Source organism: Tenebrio molitor, chromosome 7, assembly GCF_963966145.1.
Source record: "Tenebrio molitor chromosome 7, icTenMoli1.1, whole genome shotgun sequence".
Classification (NCBI taxonomy): Eukaryota; Metazoa; Arthropoda; class Insecta; order Coleoptera; family Tenebrionidae; genus Tenebrio; species Tenebrio molitor.
Window position 1 is genome coordinate 20,940,112 of NC_091052.1, and position 13,170 is coordinate 20,953,281.

At 37.9% G+C, this 13,170-nt stretch overlaps 1 protein-coding gene across 1 annotated transcript in view; it reads right to left on the reverse strand.

Moving 5' to 3' along the window:
• Positions 1-276: 276 nt before the first annotated feature.
• LOC138135662 (zinc finger protein 431-like) overlaps positions 277-13,170 on the reverse strand; it is a 59,363-nt gene continuing 46,469 nt past the window's right edge. Inside the window, exons 4-5 of the mRNA XM_069054458.1 lie at positions 654-1,615; positions 277-596 (exon numbers count right to left, since the gene is read on the reverse strand). The gene's annotated coding sequence lies outside the window, so the exon portion shown is untranslated. The remainder of the gene's footprint in view (positions 597-653; positions 1,616-13,170) is intronic.

The window sequence follows — 13,170 nt, forward strand, 5'->3', positions numbered from 1 at the left end:
TAGTTGAATGTTCCTGCGCAAAATGCGAGTCTTTTAGAGCCTGACCCCTGACGGTCCGGGTAAACCGGCTGGATTACGGAACGGCCATCTTCTTCGACGGGATACATCTGTTACCCCGGTGTTAATAAAGGCATCGGTCAACAAATCTCGACACCGGCCCCGAAGATGGACTCGACAGTTCGACCGTTCCAGAGGGCCGGTGGTAGAACTAACACTATGTCAAATTTCAAATTTAATAAATATCGATTTATTTAAGGAAGTTCTGGAGATAAAAGTGAATATTTATTGATAAATTAATGATTTAACAGTGTTTGGTTGTTGAAAATAGTTTATTTACATTAAGGTAAACAAAGTTAACAAGGTAGAGCGTGAGACTCTTGAGGGAGCTCGGATGATTAAGTGAATAATAATGATTGTAATGAATGATTGTCCATGCGCGCATCCCTTTTATAGCCTGACTGGAGATCGTCCAGCACGCTCCGACGGCGCGCAGCTGGTAATGATGGTAGGGGCCCAGCGAGTGGATTCTCGCTGGCGACGGTAGCGCTTCGAAAGGGGTAGTACGGGGCGCTTTGGTACTACATCCGTGATTTATGCTACAATGAAAAATATATCAGCCTAAAGTTACTTTAACATTAAAGTTTACCATTTACCATAGAAACGTATTGTTGACACAATCGATTAAAGTCACGTTAAGATAAAGTCGACTTTAAGTTTATTATGAAACTGGGCCTTAGAAATTTAATTTATGTCGTTTAATGTGTTTGTTTGACATGTTTTTTAATGTTGCCTTTATATTTCGTTTTGTATTTGCATTCATCACAATCATACCACTGGATTGCATCTGCTGAGAGATGAATTGTGTTATGTTTTTTCAAGTTGTCTTCATATATCGTTTTGTATTTGCATTTATCACAGTAATACCACTGGACAGCATCTGCTGAGAGATGAATTTTCTTATGTCGTTTAATGTATTTGTTAAATTTCGTTTTGTATTCGCATTCATCACAATTATACCACTGGATTGCATCTGCTGAGAGATGAATTGTGTTATGATTTTTAATGTTTCCCTTATATTTCGTTTTAAATTCGCATTTATCACAGCGATACCACTGGATCGCATTTGCTGAGAGATGAATTGTGTTATGATTTTTAATGTTGCCCTTATATTTCGTCTTAAATTCGCATTTATCACAACTATACCACTGGAAGTGGTGAAGTGGCTGCTTTGCGGCCTGTTGATTTTCCAAAACTGTTGCCTCCTTTGTCATAAAGGAATCACATTCGCATGGGTACCACTCTGCGTCACTAACGTTCTCACGTTCTTCTTTTGGGTTAAAACATGAACCATCCAAGTGTTTAATCCATATTAAAACGGAATATGTTTCAAACGAGCATTTCTGACAAATGTAGCTTTTTACAAGAGTGTCATTTCTTGGTTGATCTTGCGCGCAGTCAGTGTCCTTTCTGTGATATTCCTTGAAATGTTGCTTTAAAATTACCACAAGATCGGTTTCAAAATTGCAGTCCTTGCAATAGTACTTTTCCAAATCGTTTCTTTCGCAAATGGATGTTTCAAGTGGCAACCGGGAATTTTTCATTTTGATTTTATAATCTGAAAATTTAATTTCATGTCAATACAAAAAAACTAATTAAAATAATAGTAAAATATACAAGTCTAGGGGCCAGTTTACAGAAGCGAAATTAAGTTAATCATGATCAAATGCGAGATTAACTGAACACGTGAATTCTCGGATTCATGGGTTAATCGTGCATTAAAATTTAATCCGAATTAAATATTTAATTCTCTTTCTATAAACTGGCCCTAGGCTTATCTACTTTTAAATTTGGATTTTCTCAAAAGATGTGTTGAAGATATCGGCATAATCTTTTTTGTTTTGTTTTCGCCCCACCACTTTTTGTGTATTATAGTCGTTTTCAATGACATCCGTGCTGTCAATATGACAATATGTTGGCATCACTTGTTGTTTCAGTTTAATAATTTTGAATTTCCTAATTTGGCAATTTGAAAATATGTAGTATGATTCGGATTCCGAGGATGATTTAGTTTAACCGTGTTGTACACCATATGGAAGACTAGGTTTTATTGTTTGTTGTTGATGTTTCACGAAATATAAATTTTCTTTAATCATAACCTCAATTTCTTGTTTGACATTTTTTTTAACTAGGATTTGCTTATACTCTGAATACTGGTAATGAATTTCTGTGTACAATCTGCTTCAACATATTAAAAATGACACTGACAGCACGGATGTCATTAAAAACGACTACATGTTGTACAGTCGCGGCCGTTGAAAACTCAGACACTTTGACAACCTCAAACTTTTGGCTTTGTAAATGGTATTGAAAGTGACGTTTCTCAAAATGTCACTCAAACATTATCCACAGTAATTTCTCTCGTAATGGCTCTTATACTCACACCGTCCCTCAGTCTAACAAATTTTTGCAAATCAGATAATTGCGGCATTTCAAAAGTTACGCTCTATTCTGACCTAATATGTCAAAAACTGACACTGACTTTATAATCCTTGATAAAAATCCTGTTTACACTAATCAAATTTTGGAATTTATACAGAGTGTTTAAATCTTTCCTGTCTGAGATTTCAACGGCCGCGACTGTACACGTTGAGTTGACAATTTCAAGGTCAAATAATTTTATTTACATGCAGGTAAACACCGTTCACGTTGGATTAAGCATTGCTAAATCGCATTATGTTGGTTAGCTGCATGTCACTATTTACAAAACATAATTACAGAGCCAAAAAATTAAATTATTGGACCTTGAAATGTTCAACTCAACGTGAACAAGGTTTATATGCTGCTATCACCACATATTTAGTTGTCATAAAATTGTTCCAAAAAATACATCAGAAAAAGTGTGATCTGTAAACTATTGAACTAAATATATTTACATACAGGCTGCGTCCTAAAAAACGCCGCAAGCCATATCTCCGTTATTTATGGCTCGATTTAAATAAAACAAAAACTGGAATAAATCACTTTAAAAACACTATAAACACAATATAGATTAATGTTTTTTTTAAGTAATTCAAGGTCAGAATAGTAAACTTTTTTTTTCACTACTAGTAATAAAGTCTAGCGTTATCGGTTGTCATAGAACACTGAGAAGTTTCGTTTTTCTACGTTGGCTCAGTGACAGGTAAATAATTTTTCATTATTAACCAGTGGTGAATAATGGAACAACCGTCACCTAGCAACGAAAGATTGTCGTCTATTTCATTGGTTAACGTAGACGATTTTCATACCAACTGTCAAGAAATGACAACTCGGACCCGTCGCATCCGACAAAATACTTTGATTAATAATTATTATCAGAAAGGGTTTTAACGTATCTAGTAGTGAAAAAAATAGTATATAAACCACGGTGGAGAAGTCCCTTATTGCCTTCGCGTCTTACAACCCTCGGCGCGCCTCGGGCTCTAATCTTGGCGCTCTGGCTATAATCATGAACTTCTCCACCTTGGTATATAATATACCGTATGTTTCAAAAAATTTCTGGTCAAGTAGGTTCTGAAAAACAAAAGCATTAAAAACGTATGGCGTAACTTGAATATTCAGGTGGAAATGTATTTATCACAATAATTGTTTTGAATGAACTGTCATAAAATGGCAATTTCAAAAAAAGCTTGAGAACGGTTCTTTTCCCCTACGATTCTACGAGAATTGGGGTTGGCCGTTGGCGTTGGCGCCAAGATTTCATATTGCAGTACCGCGGACGATCGCTTATTCGCTTCGGATTAAAGTTAGGTTATGTACCCGGCACGGCCGCGCAACAACAACATCAACAAAAGCCAATAAACCCGGGCAATATGTGTAAACAAGTAATGTAACAACAATAAATAAACAACAATTAACAATAATGTGTTTTAAATTACTCTAGAGCAAGTGTTAAAAATGATAGCCTTGAGCTTCGATGCACATTGGAAGACTCCTCTTTATCAAGCAACATTGGTGCAAAAAATTGCCACAAATAACGAAGAGTCTCGCGTGCTGTAGCCCCGTCTAATTGAAAATACCCTTGAGCCAGTTGGAGTTGATTGTGAAAACATCAAGAATGTTGTTCCGGTATCTTTCAGCGGTTACTGAATCTTCAAGATCCTTTCGAACAATCCTTTGACAAATTGACACTGATAACTCAGTCTGTTGCGACAGTTGCCTGAGAGATAATTGGAGTTCGTCTTCCATGTTTGACAGTCTCAATATTTTCCTCAGTACGAACTTTGGGTCGAGCACTTCTGCTGAACACTGTCACATTCTCGAAATGTGTGAAGTGTGTGACCATTGGAAAAATAAGGTTCAATCATGAATATCTGTTGTTCAGGAGTGAAAATCATTCTCATAGATAATATTTTGCGAACAAAATTATTACGGCAATTAATGACGTTTTTGACAGTTCAGTTATTATTTGACAAGCTGCGCCATACGTTTTTAATGCTTTTGTTTTGCAGGACCTACTTGACCAGAAATTTTTTGAAACATACGGTACTATTTTTCAAACAGCTTGGTATATTTTTTTATTCCGATTTTGAAAGAGATTATTTTTATGGATCCAACGATATGCCGCATTCTAGGATGCGCGTAATAGTAACCGAGAAAATAAATAAATAAAATATGTTGCAACCCCTTGCGCCGCCCCTGGCCACCGTCCGACTGCGCAAGCGCCGCGTAGTCGGGGCGAAGACAAGAGTACTGTACGCTACAACGAAGTACGAAAACCACGCCGACCTTTTTCAAACTTTTCTGTGACTTTACTTCACTTTTGTTGTATAAAACTCAATATACTCATTAAGTGTTCTCCCGTGTGTTATTGTCCGTTTCTCTACGCGTAACAAATACCATTATTCACTCATTATTGTAATTTTTTCTTCAAAAAAAATCAGGTTACTATGGAAAACAATCCTAAACGCAGTATTTATTACATATTCTATCACGTTATTTTTTGTTCTGCTCTTCGGAAAGTATTATTGGGTTTAGGATTGTTTTCCAAAAAAAAAAAAAATTGTTGCACAGTCTAGGACTGGCTTACAAATCTATGAGGGGCATGATGACCAACTCAATAGACCGGGACCAATGGCTTAACGTGAATTCCGAATCACGAGACAGAATATAGCCTTTTTTTAATTATTTTAAATTTCGCCCTGGGTCGGAATCGAACCCGCGACCCTCGCGTCCCTGAGCCGAAACGGACTCCCTTAGGCTATATTCTGCCCAAAAATTTGTTACACAGTCTAGGACTGGTTTACAGATCTATGAGGGGCATGATGACCAACTCAATAGACCGGGACCAATGGCTTAACGTGACTTCCGAATCACGAAACAGAATATAGCCTTTTTTTTTTAATTATTTTAAATTTCGCCCTGGGTCGGAATCGAACCCGTGACCCTCGCGTCCCTGAGCCGAAACGGACTCCCTTAGGCTATATTCTGATTATTCTGCCTAAGTATGTAACCTGATTTTTTGTTTGGAGAAAAAATTTCCAATAATGCTATTTTATTAATTTATTTTCGCGGTTATTGTTAAATGCATTCTAACATGTGGCATATCATTAGATTCAGAAAAATAATCTCTTTTATAATGGGTATAAAAAAAAACGTATAAACCAAGCTATTTGAAAAAACAAAGTTGACTATCGTCTGACCTTGAACGACTTTTTGAAAAAAAAAGTCTATGTTGTACTTATAGCGCTTTTAAAGTGATTTATTTTAGTTTTTGTGTTTTATTTAAATCGAGCCATAAATAACGGAGATATGGCTTGCGGCGTTTTTTAAGACGCACCTGTATATCTCGTGAATCCAAAGTGAAATTTACTTTCAAGCTGTTATTCGCAACAAGATGAAGAAATAAAAAAAGATGGATTAAATGCATTCATAGGGAGTCGTTTCATCCAACAAAACATTCAGCGGGTCTGTATCAAACATTTCGCAGTCATCGGTTTATAAGAGTCGATAAAATGACCAGAAACGATGGATCCCTATTAGAGGTGGCAAGAAAAAGACCAACACTAATTAAAACTTTTAAGCCTACGAATGATCTGTGGCTTAATTGCGTAATATCATAGCAACGGAATATACAGTATGTCCCCGGATTGAGTTTACGAGAGGAAAACAATTTTTATTTTTGATTTTACGTAAAAACTTCAGAGGAATAACATTTTTTGCTTCATCTGAAACCCCCATTTCCGTTATAACGTTAATAACGGCCGTGGCTGATATGTCACACATATATATCAATTGAGGAGAGAGTACTGTGATAGCAGGTTAAAAGCGGCTTTACACGATGCCAGTAACTCGTACGAGTTACTAAAACCGAGAACTGGATTTTAGTACTCCCCTCGTGTAAATAGGTGTTTTAGTGTTCCAGTAGAGACCATTTCATCTAAGAAGTACATGATGACTCATGGAAATCTGACCGTAAGACGCTAGTCAGCTGATGATCAGTGGCGTAGAAACATTCGATTAGCTATGGAGTCGATATAGTTCAATTAATTTACGAGTATATGATTAAAATACTAATAAATTAATAATTCAATAATGAATGCCATAGTACGGTACAAAGAAAGAAATAACAAAAATAAAACACTTCTGAACGCTAACGGGGTTAAGTTAGAAATAACAACGAGCGCATGGCTGAACTTAAAGCACCCCTAAAAATTTGAATATGAACTCGTCCGACGACAACGCGTTCGTGCGCATTATGTAGGTACTTCTTAGATGAAATGATGTCTACAGTACTCGCTCCAGTAGCCATTCCAGTCGAGTAAATAGAAAGCATTTTTTAGAGTTTACTGGAGCGAGTGGTTACCCCGACCCTGACTTTGCTCGACTGTTTACAGTTTAAACACGTGTAGACAGCTATAGACTGTACCTGTCCGTTTTAGTGAAACTTCTTTTCATTGTTTTGCGAAAGTTTTTTGACTGAAAATGGCTTCTAAATGGAACCAGGATACAAAAACCGAGATTAAAAATAAAATTAAAAATTTAAGATTAAGAAATAACAAAAATGAGATATTTTTTGTAAAAGAATGTTAAAGCATCTTGGAGACATTCTCATAAAGTTTCGATAGTCTGAAACGTCTTCTGAGGCAAGCTCTTTTAAAAGCAACTTTGTTTCTTTTTAAATCCATTTTGAATTAATGGGCGTTGGTAGACTAGCTATGTTCTACTTGTACTAGCATGAAATTTACTAAAAAACTGTGTAGACGCTACTATCCTAGGAAACACTTGTTTCCAGTACTCGGTTTTAGTGACGCGTACGAGTTACTAGCATCGTGTAATGCCGCCTTAACAGTATGGTATCTTCAAAAGTACAATAAAAGTATGTTCCAAGTGCCAAGAAACCGTAAATTTTACAAGGGAAAGACAATTAATTAGAAGAGAAAATTATGTATTTTTTAACCGATTAGTGCCCACCGTCCTATCGTCAGAATATTAAAATTTACAATTAAAGTAGGCTATGACTTTTAAATTAGATTGGCAACACTGTTGACGTTTAGGGTTCTCATGTTCAATCGTTTTAATTTAAAAGAAATGAAGCACTAAAAAATAATTCAGCTTTATTGACAATCATAGAAAATGTTGACAATTCAAATCAAGTTGTTAGGAAAAAAGGTCGAAAAGCAAATGGTCGAAACAATACAGGGTGATTTACGAGGAATAATGAGCCCGACGGAATAGAAAATGCAACCCACAATACATTGCAACAAAAAGCCGGACATCGAAGCGGTAAATGTCCGGGTTTTTCTATGATTTCACTGATTTCATCGACGAAGAAATTTTCAAGAAAAACCCAGAAAACGTCATTGAATTCAACGTACTCGAAACACAAAAGGAAGATAAACAAACAGAAACCTGCGATCTACAAGCAGATGGAGAAACTCTCGTAGAAGAAGAAAACGGAGAAGAAATTCCCCTGATAATGAAGAGAGGTCTAGGACGACCAAAGAAGGTTCTTACCGGCAAGCGGGGGAGACCGCGAAAACTGTTCAACATGATAGAAGTCAACGAAGAGGGGGTAGAACCCGAAGAAGAAGAAAACCACGAGAACGAAGAATTGCATGATGTAGCTGGTCTGATCGAGTTTGGCGACCCGCAGACAGTTTCAGAAGCTCTATCTAGTCCAGAAGCTGCCGACTGGAAAAAGGCAATGAATGCAGAATACGAAGCTCTGAAAAGAAATCAAACTTGGATAATTGTAGATCGTCCCCAGGGAAAGAAAACCGTTGAATCGAGGTGGGTTCTACGAACAAAATTCAAGAAGGACGGATCAGTCGATCGTCGCAAAGCCAGACTCGTGGCGAAAGGTTTTACTCAAAAACCTGGTATTGATTTCAACGAAACGTTTGCCCCCGTGGCAAGACTCGGATCAATTCGTTTGTTCATGGCAATAGCAGTCGAATTAGGTCTCCAAGTACACCAACTGGATTTCGCAAGTGCCTATTTGAATGGCGAAATCGAAGAAGAAGTGTTTATGGAGGTTCCAAGTGATTTCTACGACATACTAAATGAAAAGGAGTCACGAAAATTCAGAGGAAACAAAGTGTGTTTGATTAGAAAGGCACTTTATGGCCTGAAACAATCAGGCAGGCAGTGGTACAAGAAACTAGACGAAAAATTAAAACAACAAAAACTGAAACCATTGAACTCCGATCCCTGTGTTTACATCAATAAAGAACACGGAAACATCGTCATAGTCGTGATCTATGTTGACGACCTCATGGTCGCATCGGACAACCCGAGAAAACTGCAACGATTAAAATCAGAACTGTCGAAGTCCTTCGAGATGAAAGATTTAGGTCCTTTGAGTTTTTGTCTTGGCATAGAATTCACACAAGATGTCAAGAAACAAACAATTACCATGTCACAATCAAAGTACATCAAGGAAACCTTAAGTCGTTTCAACATGGAAAATTGTAAAGGTGTAACAACCCCGATTAACCCGAATGAAAAACTGTCGAAGGAAATGTGGCCGAAAACCGAAGAGGAGAAGAAAGCAGTTGAAATGTTACCATATCAGAGCCTCCTTGGTTCTCTAATGTATTTGGCTGTTTCAACTCGACCAGACATCGCACACGCCGTCAGCATGCTCAGCCAATTCAACACAAACTTTGGGGAACAACACTGGAGAGCTGCGAAACGAGTACTGCGGTATCTGAAGTACACAGAAAATCTAGGCTTAATGTTTAAAAAGTCTGGACAAGAACTTGTAGGTTATGCCGATGCAGACTGGGGTGCAAGTATAGATGATAGAAGATCGTACACAGGATAGGTTTTCAATTTCGCTAACGCCGCTGTCAGTTGGGAATCACGAAAACAAAGAACGGTTGCAATGTCCAGTACGGAAGCTGAATACATGGCTCTTTCTGAATCGACGAAGGCGTTTCCTGTCTGAAGTCCTAGATCAGCCGTCAACGACGATCATTTTTAATGACAATCAAGGAGCCGGACAGTTAAGCAAAAATCAGGTGTTTCATAACCGTACGAAACACGTAGATATTCGTCACCACTTCATACGAGAAGCCGTGGGGAGAGGAGACATCAAGGTGGAGTACCTTCCCACCGATCAAATGCCAGCCGATGTTTTAACGAAGGGATTGTCATCGTCAAAGCAGAATAAGTGCATCCATGCCCTTGGCATGACTACGACTACATGAAGAAAGACACAAGATGCAGTTTGAGGGGGAGTGTTGGAAATATGCAAACTCCAATCAAGTTATATGTTTAAAGTTGCCTTAGCAACTACAGTTTGTTATGACAAAAGTTGTATTAATTACAAAAAGCTAGAAATAAAGACTCTACAGTTATAAATAGAAAAACATTTTTAACGAGTCATCCACAGAACAAACATTGACGTTTGATAGAATTCTGATAACAAATGCCAACCGAAACCGATGACAACTCAAAATCCCTACTTTTAGTCGGACTAGGCCGGCAATGCATGTGTTTCTGGACGATTTCGAGATTTGTAATTTACCAAATTCCGGCCGGAGGCACGAATAGTTATTTGTATAGCAAGGCTGCGAAATCCTACTTTGACGAACCGAGAGAAAAATTGTCGTCAAGGCCGCTTTGCGGCCGAGACAAGACAATCTCGAGGTCGTCAAAGGATTTCGTAGCCAAGGTGTACACAACATTTTGTGTGCAACCCGACAATTTGTAATTATAAAATGAACAAGTAAAATTTCCTTCACTATCAATAAAAATAAAGTCGGCCTACATGTCGCCATGTCGCTATGGAAACGACATAAATAAAACAATTCATTTTGAGAAAAAATTGTAAAAATGTCGCAAGAAAATTACGTTTTTGTTCCGTCTACTTCCCCAGAGTTAAAAAATATTGCAGATTGTGCAGTGTCCAATTTAATACCAGAAAAGTCCAAACGGCAGTACGATAAGTGTTACAATGACTTTAAAAACTGTGAAAAGTTCAACTTTATGGAGCACATATTCAATGTTGAAGCTCACGCTGAACATACGGGATGGCATTGGTGTTACCAAGTTTCTGAAATTGGTACCATTTTTGAAAAAGTCAGTTGGTTATCAGGCGAAAAAGTCTAAGGTATTGACACGAGACCAGATCAACTTGCTGTATAACCTGCCCTTTTTTAGGTTATTTTAATCATGGGAATATCAGGAGCCATGCGAAGAGACGAACTAACCAAAATGTCTATCGACGACATCAAGGATGAACATTCTGTATTAATAGTGGCCGTTCCTGACACAAAAACTGACATGAAACGAACTTTTACGGTCACCAATCCAGAATTTGTAAGATTATACCGCAAATACGCAGCTCTTGTTCCGTGTACTCATCCAGAGTTAGAAAAATATTATAAATTGTGCAGTGTCGCATTTGAAACCTGAAAAATCGAAACAGCAATATAAAAAATGTTACAGTGACTTTGAGACTGATGTAACAAGAAGAATGTGAAAACCGTGTTGGATAATGTTGCATTGGCTTAATCTATTTACTGGAATTTATTTATTGTGGCAGGTAAATGTTAAATTCTGTTATAAGTTATATCATCTGCTCCCTTTTAGGTTATTTTAATCGTGGAAATATCAGATCTTTTTTACCGACTCGTCATTCATTAGGCGACCACTCCATTTGAAATTGGCGGGAACTTCAAACCGGATGAAAATTCTGTACTAATAGCGGCCGTTCCTGATTTTGTAAGATCACACCGCAAATATAGAGATAGATATGTTGTAATTGTGATAATAAATAAATATTGAAATGACTTACTTTTACGGCCGTCGTCAAGGCAACGGCTGCGAAATTCAATTTCGCGGCCTGCTGTAAGCACGCGAAGTGCTCATTTCGCGTACGGTTGCACACAAAAGTATTTTCTAGTGTTGGGCATAATCGATAAATGTATTTCAATAATCGAATGAATCGAAATAATCGCTTTGAATAATCCAAATATCATTCAATTTTCCAATAATTATGGACGATGCGCATGAGCAGTTTTGCATTTATCTTACGCCGTCCGGAGTCCGACAGACGACAATAGTTCTATGTTACTGAGATCGACGGTTTAGAGTGAGATGCATAGAGCGACCATCTTCATAGCGAACGTAGCAGAGGCAACGAACTTGTTTGACATGTGTTGAAAAGAGATAGCTACATACACGTAGTTCGTGTTATAAACTGCTACTACTGCATATAGTTTGAGAATTAACTATACATTGTTTTTTTAGGAACTTCTTGATTTTAATCAATTTCTCACTTTAGCCCTATTTAAAATTGTTTGCTTATCAAGTTGGTTTTTACTTAAGTTAATGTTCTTTGACAGCTGAATTTTACATGTCAGATTGAAATTTCTGCTCAAATTGTTGCTTTAAACAACGATGGCCGAAGTGTGCGGTATATTGCACAACATCTTAACATAGCCCGAAGTACCGTGCAAGACACTCTCTCCCGCTTCCGTGAGACAAATGAATTTACCAGAAGGCCCGGATCTGGTCGTAGACGGTCAACAAATGCCCGGGATGACCGTTTTCTCCATTTCTCTGTGCTGCGAGATAGGGGACTGCCAGCAAATGTTTTTGCTGGACGACTAGCTGCTGCTCGTGGAGTCACAATTTCAGAGCAAACAATGCGGAGGAGACTTAGAGAAGGAGGTCTGTCTTCGAGATCACCAGCTACAGGCCCTAGACTAACTGCAGCACATCGAAGAGCACGACTAGAGTTTGCACTTCAACATGTGGATTGGGGTGTGAATGAATGGAGAAGCCTTCTCTTCACGGATGGATCTAGGTTTAGTCCGAGATCACCAGACGGTCGTGAGAAAGTCTGGCGAAGACCAGGGGAGCGATACAGTCAATGCTGCATATCTCCCAGAACTGGATTTAATGGAGGCAGCATTATGGTTTGGGGTGGTACCTATCTCTTTAGACGCTCGCACCGATTTGGTTTTTGTTGAGAACGGTGCAATGACGGCACATAGGTACATTCTTGAATATTTAGAACCACATGTGGTTACCTATGAGCCATTTATATCGAAGAGAATTTTCTCTTAATGGATGATAACGCCCGTCCGCACAGAGCTAAAATTGTGGACCAATATTTAGAACAAGTTGGTGTGCAAGGTCTTCCGTGGCCAGCGTGTAGTCTCGACTTGAATCCCATTGAGCACGCCTGGGATTTTCTTCCCCGAAGAGTCAGACGTCGCCAACCTCGACCAGAGACCTTAAACGACTTAAAAGTGGCGTTGGAGGAAGAATGGGCACAAATAACTCAAGATCACCTAGCCACTCTAATTCAAAGCATGCCTAATCGACTAAGGGAAGTGATTAGAGCTCGTGGTGGCAACACGTGATATTAACTTTAATTTGGCAGTACTGTTTCAAGATATTCATAACATGTTAATTTCTAACTCTTCAATTTTCTTGTTAATTTATTTTGTGTTAACTTTGTTTTTTAGTGTTAAGTTGATGTTTTATACTTATAAATACAATTTTAGATATTCTATGACTTTCCATAAATGAAATCGACAATTTGGAGGGTGTCCGGAATTTTTTGAGCGGCAGTGTATAACGCAATGCGTTTTATTTCATACTGTAATCACTAAATCATTGTTTTAGTTTAAAAATAGATAATTGGTGCGATTCTGTTTTAAAATTTACGAA